Below are 15,076 nucleotides of genomic sequence, written 5' to 3'. Positions count from 1 at the left end.
TCGGCAATAGTTGAGTCATCAGACTATAGAGCACAAAAACAGGCACTTGACCATTTACTCGTTTAAACAAATCCCATCTACCCCCAGTCGTCACTGCCTTGGCAATTCAAGCGCTTGACTAGATTTTGAGAGTACCTGCCTCCATCACCCAGTCAGGCAGCACGTTCCAGCTCCTCCTCAGACCCCCACAAAATATATATCTACGCCCTCAACTTGTAGACACCGCCGCTGCTTTCTACTGTCATTCATATGTTTTTTAAAAACGTTTCTGGTCTCTCTCGGTCACCTCTATTGAACAATAAACAAACCTAGCTTATCTGGTTTATTTATAAATGAAACACTCACTATAAAGGAAACCACAGCCCAGTAAATCTCTGCTGCAATCTCTCCAGTATGATCATACCCATCCCTTAACAACCAGAAATATACATAGTACTGTACTCAGTTGTACAGGCTAAGGAAAGCAAGTATCCAATATGCCTTCTTCACTACCTTATCTACCTGTGCTGCCACATTCAGGGATTCTGGGACGCATACACTGATAACACTAAACAAAGATTTTGCTTCCTGAATATTTTTGAGTGTATCTTAAGGACTTTGGACTATTGATTGCGAAAAATCACAATGAAATTTCTCTATCAAGCACTTTTTTTTTGGGAAATCACCTTGTTTTGTTATTTGAATTCATAATGTTATCCACAATGTAAGCTGAACATTTTTCCTTCTCGTCCAGGCTTGCAGGGCAGGTTTCAGAAAAGCTATAAACTTCTGTAAAGTATTTCAATATTTCAGACAGATGTTTCCCAGAATAACTGACACCAAGATTAACGAAGGCATTTTTGTTGGTCCACAATTCAAACAGGTCAACAGTGACGGGCAATTCTAGCAGGACTGGAGAAAAATCACATGGAAGCCATTCAAGGATGTTGTTGAAAAATTTCTTGGCAACTACAGAGCATCAAACTATAGGCAGCTAGTTGACAACATGCTTCATGTATACAAAATCGTGGTGTAATATGTCACCAAAGATTCATTCTGCATTCCTGTTTAATCTCCATCCCTGCAAATCCTGGTGCTGTCAGTGACGAGCATGATGAATCTCGGACATCACCAGCACATTGCATTCATGGAGAAATGGTATCAGAGCGCCTGGAATCCAGCAATGCTGGACATTTAAGCAAGAAGCCTCAGACACAAACTTAGCTTAGTTGAACCACTGCAAAGCAGCAGCACCATTAAGCAATTAAACACATTATATTCGATAAAAGTTAGTTTCTTGTGTGACGAGAATACACATAAAATTAAGATGTTTGCTGGCCTGGGTTAGCATCAGTGGCATCAGCAGTTGGTCTGCCACCTGTCCTCAGTGGGAAGGAGAGATAAGGAACAATGAAGCAGCGTCTGGAGATGTGTAATGAAGGGACGGGAGAGAGAGAGCTGTCTGGAGCGGCTCCCCCTTTGAACCCTGAACTGTTTGAAGTGATGGACAGGCGATACCCCAGCAGGGGGATACACCCGAGGTAACGAGACCCTGGAAGCGGTGCGCCTCTCACGAGTCGGTGGGAAGTACCGGACAACGCACAGGGTGGACATACGATCAGCGGGAACCCGGTGTGTGTCCACCCTCGCCTGGGTGCCGGGTTCACTGCAGAGGATCGACCGCATCTGGAGGAGGGGTCACAGTCGGTGACCTCAGGTGACATCACAAAGGACCTGCCTGGGAGCTGCTGCTTGTGAGCAATATCGCCGGTCTGTGAGTGGAAGCCGTTCTGAATGATCAGTCGTTCTCGTTCTCTCCCCCCCCCCCCCCCCACGTTGTCCACCGCCATGGCAACGATTACTGCGAACTGAACTATTAAATCGAACTGGACTTTTGTGTCACTTTGAAATTGGTCATTTACCCCTAGACAACGATAGAGCTTGATTGATGCTGTTATCTTAATTCTGTGCACATGTGTGTTTATCATTGCTGAACTGTTGCATTTATTATCCTTTCGATTACTGTGTTGCTTGTTTCTTTAATAAAACTTTCTTAGTTCTAGTAATCCAGACTCCAACTGAGTGATCCATTTCTGCTGGTTTGGCAACCCAGTTACGGGGTACGTAACACTTGTTTCTCCAAATTCCTACACGAATACAACTAATCTGAGATTATATTTGTATTCACTGTCAAGTGATAAACAAAAAAAATTCTGAGGAAACAACACTTTTGAAAAAAAAATGTTGTCCAGTGTAATCTGACCTGGTTTGCCAATATTCAGCAACATTTTTCACAGCACTCTTTGGGAGTTAATTACTAAAATTCTGTAATCTCCAGCTGTAGAAATTTCTTACAATCTGTTCTGAGCAACCAACCCTTTATTTTGTGACCCACAATGGATGGAGGAATGCCACAAATATCAATCATGCATCAACTCTTGTCACCTCAGATGAATCTGTATGGTTCTCCTTTTACCAAACTGTGGCCTAATCTACTTCACTCCTCCTTAAAGGGCAACTTCCCCTTCCCAGGAGTCAACTTGTGAATTTCTGTTAACAGTCTCTACATCACAAATACACCCTTTGCAAATTACATTGCCACTCAGATTTGTACCATATGAGAATCTAACTATCTACTTGGTTCCCTGAGAAAACAGATCCACATCAAAAAGGCTCTTGCAATTTACTTCTTCAAGTGGAAAATTAGCAGCTTCCTCTCTTTACTGTTAATAGAACATAACTACAGATTTAGTTAGGAAAATAGCAATTGCACCACAAAGGTGGGGCTAAAATTACAAGAGGCCAGCTGGAGTATTGTTTTCCATTCTAATGAAAGATGTGTCGAGGCCTTGGAGATTGAGACTTGATTTACTCTGCATAAAGGTTGGTAGAGTTAAACTACATAGAAAATCCGAAGTTAAAGAGTATAGATTTAAATGAGTTAACAAGAACCATGCATAACTATGGACATTAAAAAAAAACACATTGTGATTCAAGATCTTTCAAAAACAAATGGGAAAATATTTGAGGGAAAACATTTGCAGTGCTGTAGGAGAGTTGTGGTAAACACCAAACAAATATTGCCATTATTGTTTTTATATATTAAAAAAAGCCCTCCAACTCCAAAAATGAGATATAAAAAAAATCAAAAGAACTTTTAAACCCATTTTTAAGAATGAGAGCTTAAAAGTTTATAGCCCTTCATTTAGAAAAGGCAAAGATCAAATTTGTTTCACATTATTGACTCATGAGAATCTATAGGCTATAGTCTGTGTAGTTTAAATTAGCATCACAGTCAACACAAACACAGTAGGTCAAAATAAGCTGGTAGCTCCTGTGCTGTGCTGTCCTGTCCTATTATCAATTTCGGATATCAAAATTAAAAGCCATTTTACCAAAAGCTGATGACCTTCTGTGACATCACAAACTCATGCTTGACTTCTGAAACAAGACATAATACTTTTTCAAAACAAAAGATGGGAGCAAAACTGACAGCATTGGAGCTAAAGTCTTGAACAAACAAGGACCATCTGAAAATTTCCCCCAAATACAGCGAGAGTTAATTACAATCACATCCAGAAATAATGCATGGTAAACAACCCCATTAAGGGATTTAAACATCAAGACAAGGAACTGGAACAGCTACACATTGGTATGATCTGTGAAAGTAGTGGAACAAGCAAGTGGGTAAAATGACTTTTGTTCTTGCATTGCTATGGAACTGCCAGTGCAGTCCACAGTTAATAGAAAAATATTTTTCTGATTCATCCAAGTCCCTCTTTTTAGACAAGCAAAATATTGCAGGCACTGAGAAACTACGATAGCAAAAGTCCCAGATTAGGCAACATGAATAAGACGACATTTGAGCTGGAACATTTCAGTTCTGGTTTCCTCCCCATTTTCTATATTTTGGGGAAAAAATCCTCATCTGCATTTTTCTCAGAGTAATCCTAAAAGAGCATAAAATTGCACCATACATCAACTCAAAACCTCCAGTTTTCAATTTTTGTTTACCATGTTGGAGAATTTACACCTCTTTCCTCACCACGTTTCAAGGCCCCAAACAGTACTTCCAGATGAGGCAATATTCACCCACCATTGTATTTGGTGCTCCCGTTGCGGCTTCCTCTACATCTTGTGACACCTGATGTAGATGGGGGCAGCTTCATCAAGCATCTTTACTGTCTACAACAGGCAGGAATTCCCAGTGGCCACCCCTTTAAATTCCAATTCCCATACGTTGGTCCATGGCCTCCTCTACTGCCACGGTGAGACTACTTTCAAGTTGAAGGAGCAACAACTTGTATTCCTTCTGGCTAGACTCCAACCCAACGACATTAACATTGATTTCTCCAACTGGTAACTTTTCCCTCCTCTCCTTAAATTTCCCATTCTAGCTCCCTTCTCCTCACTGCTGCCCAAGACCCACCTGGGGTGCCCCTCCTCTTTCCCTTTCTCCCATGGTCCACTTTCCTACTAGATTCCTTTTTCTTCAACCCTTTACCTTTTCCACCTATCATTTCATCACCCTTCCTCCCCTCTCACCTGCCAGCTTGTACTCCTTCCACCTTCTTACCCCTTCCTTTCCAATCCTGACAAAGGGTCTTGGCCCGAAGCATCGACTGTTTAATCCCCTCCATAAATGGTGCCTGCCCTGCCAACATTCTCTGGCATTTTGTGTATTACTCTGAATTACAATTTTATTAAATCCATTGCATTCTTGATAGCTTAATCAAATACACACATCTGTAGATGCTACTATCATCCTGGTTCATTTTCCATGATCTCCGTACCCACTCGGATCTGTCGCTTCTTCAATATCCAGAGTGGGAGATATTTCCTCCTACTTGTCTATTGCCATCAACATCCATTGCCACAAACCACCTTGTTCTTGATCTGAGGTTCTCTTGGCAGGTAACTCTTCATCAATGTCCTACTTTAGATCGTCAGTTGTGAAACCCCCAGTTTCCTTGGCTGTGTAAGTCTAGGGAAGACAACCTCCGACCCCACTAAATTCACGAGATTGAGGCGCACTCCCAACCCAAACCCTTGTTTGTGTGGATTTGCTACACTGTTTCACACTGGTGCCACAAAATAACCAGACAGTACACTGCACATAATTAAAAGGAATATTTAAGAAACTTAAGGGTTAGTAAAGAATAACAAAAAGAAAAGGGCCCTTTCTAATTAAACAGTCAAATGTGCACAAGTTGGAGCTCATCTTGAACTTCCGTCACTCACGCACTGGCCCCTCGGACAGCGTGAATATCCACACCACCTTCCGAACATCCATCAATCCATCTCGAACAAACTGGTCTCCCACCGGATTGTATGCTATGACCCATTCTCCCCAGCATCTTCTCCCCCCGAACAAAAAGAAACGAGATCAATCTTATTGTCTCTCACCAAGAAAACCTCCTGCTAATTGGATGGCACACATTCCACATCATCCCTTATCTTCGACAATAACCCAAACATGCTGAAAGCAAAACAGACCGCTCCCACAGAGCTGGCCAGTGAAACACCCACAGCATAACAGTAAAGATGTGAACCAAGGCATTACAGTTGTTAAAATCCTCAGGATCTTCATTTCTTCCAGAAAGAAAGAAAAACGGGTGGCTATTTGGGAAGGAAGCATTAGATTCATCTTGGAGTATGTTAAAATGTTGGCACAACATCATGGACCGCAAGATCTGCACCTTATTAAGATTGTATGTTCTTAAGATTCCATGTCACCTTCTATACACTCGGTTACCCAAAACTCAGCTACTTATACTCCACACTAAACACCAAATGGTCAGGCTTGTGTGACAAAGTCTAACGGTTTAACTAAAGAAACCTCACCCATTATACCAAATCCTAATGTCCTAATCTGTCAATAAGACTCCGAAGTTCTTATGGTACATGAAGTGGCCCCTCCCCCCATATCAATTGACTTAGCACCCATACTCCTGTAAAGCCCCTTCACATCTTTTAAGAATTAAATACAAGCTTCATATTGAAATATTTTCCACTTGCCATTGCAGGATTAAAGTATTAATTTCTTTTATTCAGGCTCTTAAACAGGAGGAAACCAGATAGAGAGTGACCTTTATTTTTGAATGATCCAAAAAAAAACCTGTACATTGTATGACAAAGTGAAAGTGTAAGATTTATATCCCATAATCTTACAATAATTTTTACCTAATTAAAACATCAGTAGTGTATATAGTCCCAAAGAAGTGCACATGAAATTTAAATTAAGGGAATAGAGCTTATATATTCTTCCTCTGTACAGAGCACTTAAAGTCACTGTACATTATATTCCACTTCCCCACCACCACGCAAAAAAAAAATCAGTTGTCATTTCTTCCAAAAGAAAGTCTCTGCTCCCGAGTACTGAAGTTATTCTCTTTGTCGTCAAGAATTGATTCGTGTTGTGCAGTAATCTTGCCATTTTGAAACCTGTAGACAATTAAACATTAGGTTGTAACTTGTGTACCCAGATTTACATTGTCAAGCAACTTGATATTCTAATTAGACAGTTTTAACAGAAAAAGATTAACATTGGCAAAGTGTCCATTCCAATTGCATATTTATGAATAAATTTTTCAGTTGGCTTCTATTGTGAGTCAGAAATGACACATTTCCTACCAAACTACTGAAGATAGGAATAAGATCTAAAATTCCTCAACAAACCACAAGAATTCTCTGATAGAACTAGAACTTCCCAAGAAATCAACCGCATTTAAAACATGTACAGTAGATTTTGGTTATTTGGAACAACCCTTAAAAACTAATGGAGAAAATAGGTGGGATTTCCTTTGTTTACTTGGGACACTATGCCACTTATTTGGGACAGGAGACGGTTGCCAAATAATTTCGATCTAGTATCAATCGCATGCACTTGTTAGACACTACACCGCGCTTAAAACAAACAGTTTATAAATAACATCAATTGCATGTATTTGTGTTCAAAAAAGTGATTTTTGTCACCGATAGTTGGCAAGAGATAAGCAATTCAGACAATTCAGTAATGCTTTGCTCACTATAATTTCAAGATGCCAGAGACAGCCAGGAGTGAAAATGCTTTCACTAATGTAACAAGTTAGGACCTACGATTAATTGAAGTTACCGATAATCTTCTTTGATGTTACAATGAAATTAAAGATTTGGAGGATACAATTGTCAATAGTTTGTATGAAGACCGTCCATTATCTGAACTAGGTGTCTGCACTAATTTTGTTCATTTACAGGCAATCAAAAGAAAATAGCAGTGAACACTGGATGAATTCCTCCGTCGATAACTATTAGCAACTATTTAAGTTTTATCGTACCTTAATAGTATTGGTAGTGTTCTAATTTGTATTTCATTTAAATACATAATTTATTACTCAGTTAAATAGTAGCTCATCTTTTGTTTATTCCTTTTTAACTATTTCCATGAAACTTCAGTTAATTGGGCCAGCAGATTAATTGGGTCAAAATGTACTGGTCCCAATTAACCGGAGTCCATTATACTGAGAAAGTCCTTAATCAGAGTGAAGAATTCTTCAGGTACATTGTTTATGCTCATTTTTGGGTTAATAGCACACTAGACTGAATTGTACATTGCTGCTTGCCAGCAAACTTTGCTTCCCGCACCTTGCTGAAAAATGAGGCAAAATAAGTTTTACCAAGATACTTCCTTAAAACAAAAGCAAGTGGGTCTTTAGGAAATCAAGTCCATGAGAATATAGCTTTTTTTTAAAAACTATATGCAACTGTATCTTTTTTAAACTATATGCAAACTTTGTTAATCAAGCAGCCAAGAATGAAGAACTTTATCTTAAACATGTTATTTCTAATTACAATACAGTAACAAAAGATGTTGGAGAGAGCAAAACAAAGTACGAATGTCAGACTGGTACATGTTGATGAATGAAATACAAATACGGGAGGAACAGGAACAGATAGTTGCAAATAACAGCTAATGTTTAAGTGACATGAGGAAAATGGGAATTATTGCAAGGCCAAAATCACAAAGAAATGACAAACAAGAAAGTCAGACTCAAAATTCTGGAGAACATGGAAATCTACAGCACATTACAGGCCCTTCAGCCCACAATGTTGTGCCGACCATGTAACCTACTCTAGAAACTGCCTAGAATTTCCCTACCACATAGCCCTCTATTTTTCTAAGCTCCATATACTCATCCAAGAGTCTCTTAAAAGACCCTATTGTATCCACTCTATCACCTTTGCTGGCAATGCATTCCATGCACCCACCACTCTGTGTGAAAAACTTACCTCTGACATCCCCCTTGTACCTACTTCCAAGCACTTTAAATTATGTCCCCTTGTGTTAACCATTTCAACCCTGGGAAAAAGCCTCTGGCTATCCACATGAGCGATGCCTCTCATCATCTTATACACCTCTATCGGGTCACCTCTCATCCTCCGCCACTCTAAGGAGAAAAGGCTATGTTCACTCAACCTATTCTCATAAGGCACACTCTCCAATCCAGGCAATATCCTTGTAAATCTCCTCTCTCTCAATAGTATCCACTATCCACTAATAGTATCTCAATCTGTACCGAAGTGACATTGCTGTATTAAAAAAAATTCCCGTAATTATTTAATTTAAAAAAAAAAGCTACCCCCATCAGTTTCTTCAGATATTATGCTCTAGCCCCATTTTAGGGGGTGTGATGAAAGCAGGTTTATTAGAAAAACATCTTTATTGTATTGAATTAACATGTGGACAGGTAATTAAGTGACTGTGATTTACAATGGTGATGCATTAAAACCGCAGATAATAAAACTTACTCTGTAGGATTGACGTGCTTTGGTTTCATCAGCCTCTGTGAGCATGGTGACAACATGCTGTCCGTAGGGCTTCTGAAAAGTTTCCTAGACATGAAAAACAATTTAAGTACACCAAAACAACACCAAGTGTGGCTATTCAAGTTATCTTCTTTTCCAAAGTACTTACTTTTCTTGTGCTCGTTTTCTCTTCATTAGACTTGGAGTTGGTGGCTGCTGGTTTGGGTCACTATGTTTAGTCAAGGCCTTGTTTGTGTTCATCTCAAAAATCTGAGGAAAAGGGAAAAAAAAACAAAGAAAAATCTGTTTAAGGTTGACTATTAGATACAAGCATCTATAGATAAATACAACTTTGAAGATATCAATAAATATAGAAAACAAATGATACAAAACAATCTCTCTACATCAGCTAAGGAAAAAGAACCACATTTTAGCTTCTTTAGTTTCCTTCCCCCAACACACTGCCCCTCCATTATCCCACACAATTCCCGTCCCTGGGACACTCCCTCCACAAGGAAGGCCACTTCATTAGCCCAAGAGCCCGGCCTACGTGTCTGGCACGTGAGCAAGGTCAACCTGTTCGACAACTGCAGACCCTGTGGTGGATGTGGAACATAAGGCTGGTGCTCTCTTCTGTGGTGTCTCCCTTGCCATCATTGTGGGCTTTTCATTCATTCACCACCTGCCAGATCGAGGAATGCGGCAGTAGACAACTAGGGAGGCCAAATGGCACCTTAAACAGAGAGGCCAAGGGGCTCACAGTCATCGAGTGTGAAGTACTTCGGCCCAGATGAGATTGTCCTCCCTCCCGAGGTTGAGGAGTCAGCCCATCTCTGTCCCCTCCCAGAGAGATTGCTGAGTGTTTAACTGTTAATGATGTGTTCAATTGTACAAAAAAAAAGTAGGCTGCTATATGGAACCTTGACAAATTTAATATAGACTATAGCTAGCATATCTGTCCCCAGTGAATTTGCCATCAGCTGGGAACAACAAAGTTAGTTAATCACAGCAGTTCCTTAGCAAGTCGACACAACTATCCCCAATTCATCATTGCCTTTCTAAATAAATATTTTAATTAATTCCAGTAAGTTTCCAAAGTGGGATTCTTGTGTGCCTTAGCCAAACACAAGACAATGGGCCAATGTTAAATGGCTTACATTAAACCAGGGAACAACTACATTATTTGCACCATTGACCCTAGAAGCTTTTAGACTATCTATAAGCATTACTTTGCCCCAGCAAAAGTATCTGGAAAACATCACATGCAGATGACGTAATCTAGTAGCAAAACAGGCTAAACATTAGAAAACATTGGGGACTGTTCAGAATGATAAGGGGAATTACAGAAAGACCAGAATTCATTCCTCAACCTTCAGTTTCTGCAACAGATGACTCACGCAACTGCAACTCATTGGTATGTTCTTTTAATTGGTAATAATTGTATCCGTTTGTAAATTCTTTGCAGTTTGTAAATCCTATGGGACTCAAATCTTTCACAAAACAGAAATCCTGAGTGTTAAATGTGTTAAGAACTATGTCTAAATTTACACATGTATCAATAAAAATAATATAAACATTGTTGAAAATACTTGTTAGGTGGCTATATTGCCTTCGTCGGGAGGGGTGACCCTCCACTCAAGCAGTGGGTACTTAGAGCTAGCCTTCCCTGCAGTGACTAGACAGGGAAGAAAGCTAGTACCGGAAGAGTAGGTGGATACAGTATAACCTCTAGAGTGAGGGTGCCCATAGATATCTATACCAGATAGGGCTTAAAATCTTTTGAGTTTAAGGTTTTGCAGACAGGGAACCTGATACCATCACAGCTGAACATCCTACTTTAATTTCACTTCATTTAAAAATTTCTCCCCCTACTTTAACCAACTCTCCCCAGATTCAACTACACTCTTACAAACCAAGGGTAATTTACGGTGGCCCTAATTTATCTAACAACCCACATCTTCAGAATGTTAGCAGAAACCACACCCAGAGAAAGCCCACACATTCATGAGATCACGCATCGCCACACAGCACCAGTGGTTAGGATTGAATTTGACTGTCGAGGCAGCAGTCTCATTCATACCCTCGATGGAAAACGGTTAACAAAGAACATCCAAGAAAACTGCAGATAACAGAAAGCTGAAATAAAAACAGAATTAACAGCCAACTGCAGGAAACACACAGTGCGTCAAGCAATATCTTTCGAAAGCAAAAAAAAGTTGATAGTTCAGATCTGATAAAGGACCTTTGACCTGAAATGTTAATTCTATCAAAGTAAGACTGCCTGACCTTGAGTGTTTCCAGTATTCCGTTTTAGTTCCAGTCAACAAAAAAAAAATCACCAAATTGGCTCTACTCTTTCGAGTCATCCCTTAGTTTTTTTTGTGCACTGAATCCATCTTCGGGTTTTAAAGTACAGCAGTTAATTTCAAAATAAATTATCAAGAGCATTGTAAATGATTATACAAGCATCTCACATACATGAATCATTAACGCTTGAAGTCACACACCCCCTAAGTGGAAAAACTATTTTAGTTGTTATGTAAATGAAGGTAGAATGCATAAACTCTGGAATTGGCTGCAGGTCTACGAGAGGACTGTAGGCTTTTACATTGCACCTGTTTTAGCAGCGGAAGTCAAAAGTAAATGCATTACGTATATGTCACCTTATGGTACCTCGAGATTTATTCTCTTGCAGGATTTTTAAATAAAATACAATAGTATCTGCACCAAGAACTTTTACAGCGGGAGCAGCAAGTCGCAGAACAACTTATCACCTTCCAAACATCAGGACCAACTTAGAGCCTTTTTTTGTGAAATTGCAGGCAGTAATTACCCGCAGTATTTCACCTGCTTCACATGCAAGGTATTTTCACTTACCTAAGCAACCCCTTCACTCCGCGCTCTCCCTCTCTCACCGGTACCACTGCCAATTCTGTGCCCGTTCGTTTCGCGCTCCCTTCGTCACCGGCTCCGCCGCGTCCCATTGGCCACTGCAGCTGCCAATTCTGCGGCCGTTCGTTTCGCCCTCCCGTCGTCACCGGCTCCGCCGCGTCCCATTGGCCACTGCCGTGCTCACTTCAAAAGACAACAAACAGTCCGAACGGTGCGCGGCAAAAAGCTAACCGCCAATGGGCGGGGATGGGGCGCCGACCCCTGTCCCGCCCCCCTCCTCCCGTTTCCATGGTGACCGCCTCTGTCGCCGGTTCGGCTGAATTCCGCGTCTTCATTTCTCCCACCCTCATATTCCGGACTTTGTTAACTCACAGCATACAAATGTAAGGCAGCATGACTGATGGTGGAAATAAAACTAGAAAATGCTGGAAACACAGAATCAGAATTAGGCTTAATATCACCGGCACATGTCGTGAAATTCCTGTTGTTTGTCGTGAAATATGTTGTTTTTGCGGCAGCAGTACAATGCAATACATAATAATATAATACAAAAGGCATATATAAAAATTAAATAAGTAGCGCAGAAAGAGAGGGGAAATACTGAGGGAAGTGTTGGTGGGCTCAATGTCCATTCAGGCAGAGGGGAAGAAGCTGTTCCTGAATCACAGAGTGTGTGCCGTCGACCTCTTTCCTGTTGGTAGCAATGAGAAGAGGGCAAGTCCTGGGTGATGGGGGTCCTTAATGATGGATGCCACCTTCTGAGGTTATCTGGATACTGAGGAGGCTAGTGCCCAAGGTGGAGCTGGCCGAGATTACAACTTCAGTCACATACACAACTTGATGACTTTTACAATTTTATGCAGCTTTTTCTGCTCCTGTGCAGTGCCCCCCCCCCCCATATCAGGTTGAGCAGCATCTATGCAGAGGGTAATAACGTTTCCTGTCGAGAACCCTACAGCAGAATTAACAGTATAATTTGACGAAGTGCTGGGTACACAATTGGCTTGATTGTGGGAAGATGGTTGTTTCTTGGACTGGAAGCTTGAGACTAGTGGTGTATCCCAAGGGTTGTTACTGGGCCCATTGAATCTTTTCATGGATGGGACAACAAGGCATGATTAGTAAATTTGTAGATGGCATTAAAATAGATGGTGTCCAAGCCAGGTTTTGGAAAATTAGAGTGGGATTTTGATCAGCTATGTAAATTAACTGAGGAATTGTTAATTGAATTTAATTCAGATAAACGCGAGGTTTTGCATTTTGGAAAGTCAAATCAAGGTAGCATTTTCACAATAAACTGGGGAGTGTAATAGAATGGGGGACCTTGCAGATTAGGTACACGGTTCGCGGTCCTCCAGTCTTCTGGCACATCACCCACTGCTAACAATGATGCAAATATCTCAACTATAAACGTAAGAGATTCTGCAAATACTGGAGTCTTGAGTAATACACACAAAATGCTGGAGGAATTCAGCAAGCAGGACAACATCTACTGAGGGGAATATAATATATGGAGTGGCATGGTAGCGTAGTGGTTAGCACATTGCTTTACAGTACCACTGACCCGGGTTCAATTCCTGCTGCAGCCTGTATGGACTTTGCACGTTCTTCCCGAGACCACGTGGGTTTCCTCCGGGTGCTCTGGTTTCCTCCCACTCAGTTTCAGGCTGAGACCCTTTATCAGGTCTGGAAAGGAAGGGGGAAGAAACCAGAATAAGAAGGTGGGAGATGATAGCTGGTGAGGGAGAAGGTAGGTGGGAAAGGGGAGGATGAAGTAGGAAGCTGGAAGATAATAGGTCGAAGAGATAAACCACTGAAGAAGAATGGGGGGGCACCAGAAGGAGTTGATGGTGGGATGATGAGAAGAGGGGAGCCATAATGGGGAATGGAAATAAAGAAGGGGGTGGGGGGGAAGAAGTGTTTATATTTCAGCTGAGACCATATATCGACACAAAGAGAAAACAAATTACTGTTTAAATACAGAATATTCTGCCGATGCTTGAAATCTTCAGTTAACATACACAAAATGCTGGATGAACTCAACAAGTCAGGCAGCATCTATGGAGGGGAATAAACAGTCAGCATTTTGGGCTAAGACCCAGCATTGTGTGTGTGTGTGTGTTTCTTGAGGAAATAAATCAATCCAGGTAGTAGAGTGGATGGGGAGGGAGAGGGGGCAGGGGGCGGAACAAAGTGATTTTTTTTTCTGATAGGGTAAAGTAATCTGTTAAAGGACAGTTAAGCTCCTTTGTCTATGTAATCTGTTGTTAATATTGTAAAATGTTGTATATTGTGAAATGGTCTTAAAATCTGGGCAATATTGTATAGCCTCTTAACTGCAACATGCCCAGAAGGCCAAACAAAACTAATGAAAGAGAAAGGGAGAGGTGGCAGGCAGAAACAGTAATTTCTGAAACAACGACAGAATTCACTAAGGTAGGAGAATTTGATATGGAGCCCTGCAGGTTGTAACACATCCAGACAAAATTTGAGCTTGTATTGGGTTTCATTGTAATAATGCAGGAGGCCAGCGATCAGAGTGGGATATGGAAATAAGGTGGTTGGCAATCACAAGTGCAGTTTCTGCTAGGTCAGATGTGAATGTTACTTAAACTACAGGCCATGTTCCACATGTGGTCTAGCCATTTTAGTTTTTTTTTTGTATTTATTTGCTAGGCTGATTAGTTAAGTTTTAGGATCTTGATGATGCAGAGTGTACTTCTGGCATTTGGCAGAAACAGAGGACTGCAGCACCAGCGATGAGGACCTCATAGGTATGGTCAGCGGAGGCAGAGGAGTGCTTACAAAACGGTGGACTGGGCCATATTCAGGGATACATCTTCAGATCTCAATGACCTTGAACAAAAGAGGGTAACTTCACTCAAACAGAGAACTGCTAAAGGGTTTTGCCCAGAAACGTCAACTGCACTTATTTCCATCGATGCTGCCTGGCCTGCTGAGTTCCTCCAGCATTTTGTGTGTGTAACTTCATTCAACTTCACTTGCCCCACCATTGAACTGTTCCCACAACCTATGGACTAATTTTCAAGGACTCTTCATCTCATGTTCTGGATTAATTATTATTACTATTTCTTTCATTTTGTATGTGCCCAGTTTGTTGTCAATTGCACACTTGTTGAAAGCCCATATTAGTGTGGTCTTTCATTGATCTTATTATGGTTCTTCTTCTGTTATGGATTTATTGAGTATGCTCACAAGAAAATGAATCTCAGGGTTGTATATAGGTACTTTGATAATAGGTTTACTTTGAACACACCACGGCCATTACCGACTTCAAGACCTGCATGAATGAGTGTGTGCCTTGAGAACATACTGAGTTTCCCCAAACCAGAAGCCCTGGGCGAATCAGGAAATTTGTAGTGTGCTGAGGGATAGATGTGGGACATCCAAGACTGGCAAT

Source organism: Mobula birostris, chromosome 9 (assembly GCF_030028105.1).
Source record: "Mobula birostris isolate sMobBir1 chromosome 9, sMobBir1.hap1, whole genome shotgun sequence".
Lineage (NCBI taxonomy): Eukaryota > Metazoa > Chordata > Chondrichthyes > Myliobatiformes > Myliobatidae > Mobula > Mobula birostris.
This window is presented reverse-complemented; position numbering follows the sequence as displayed.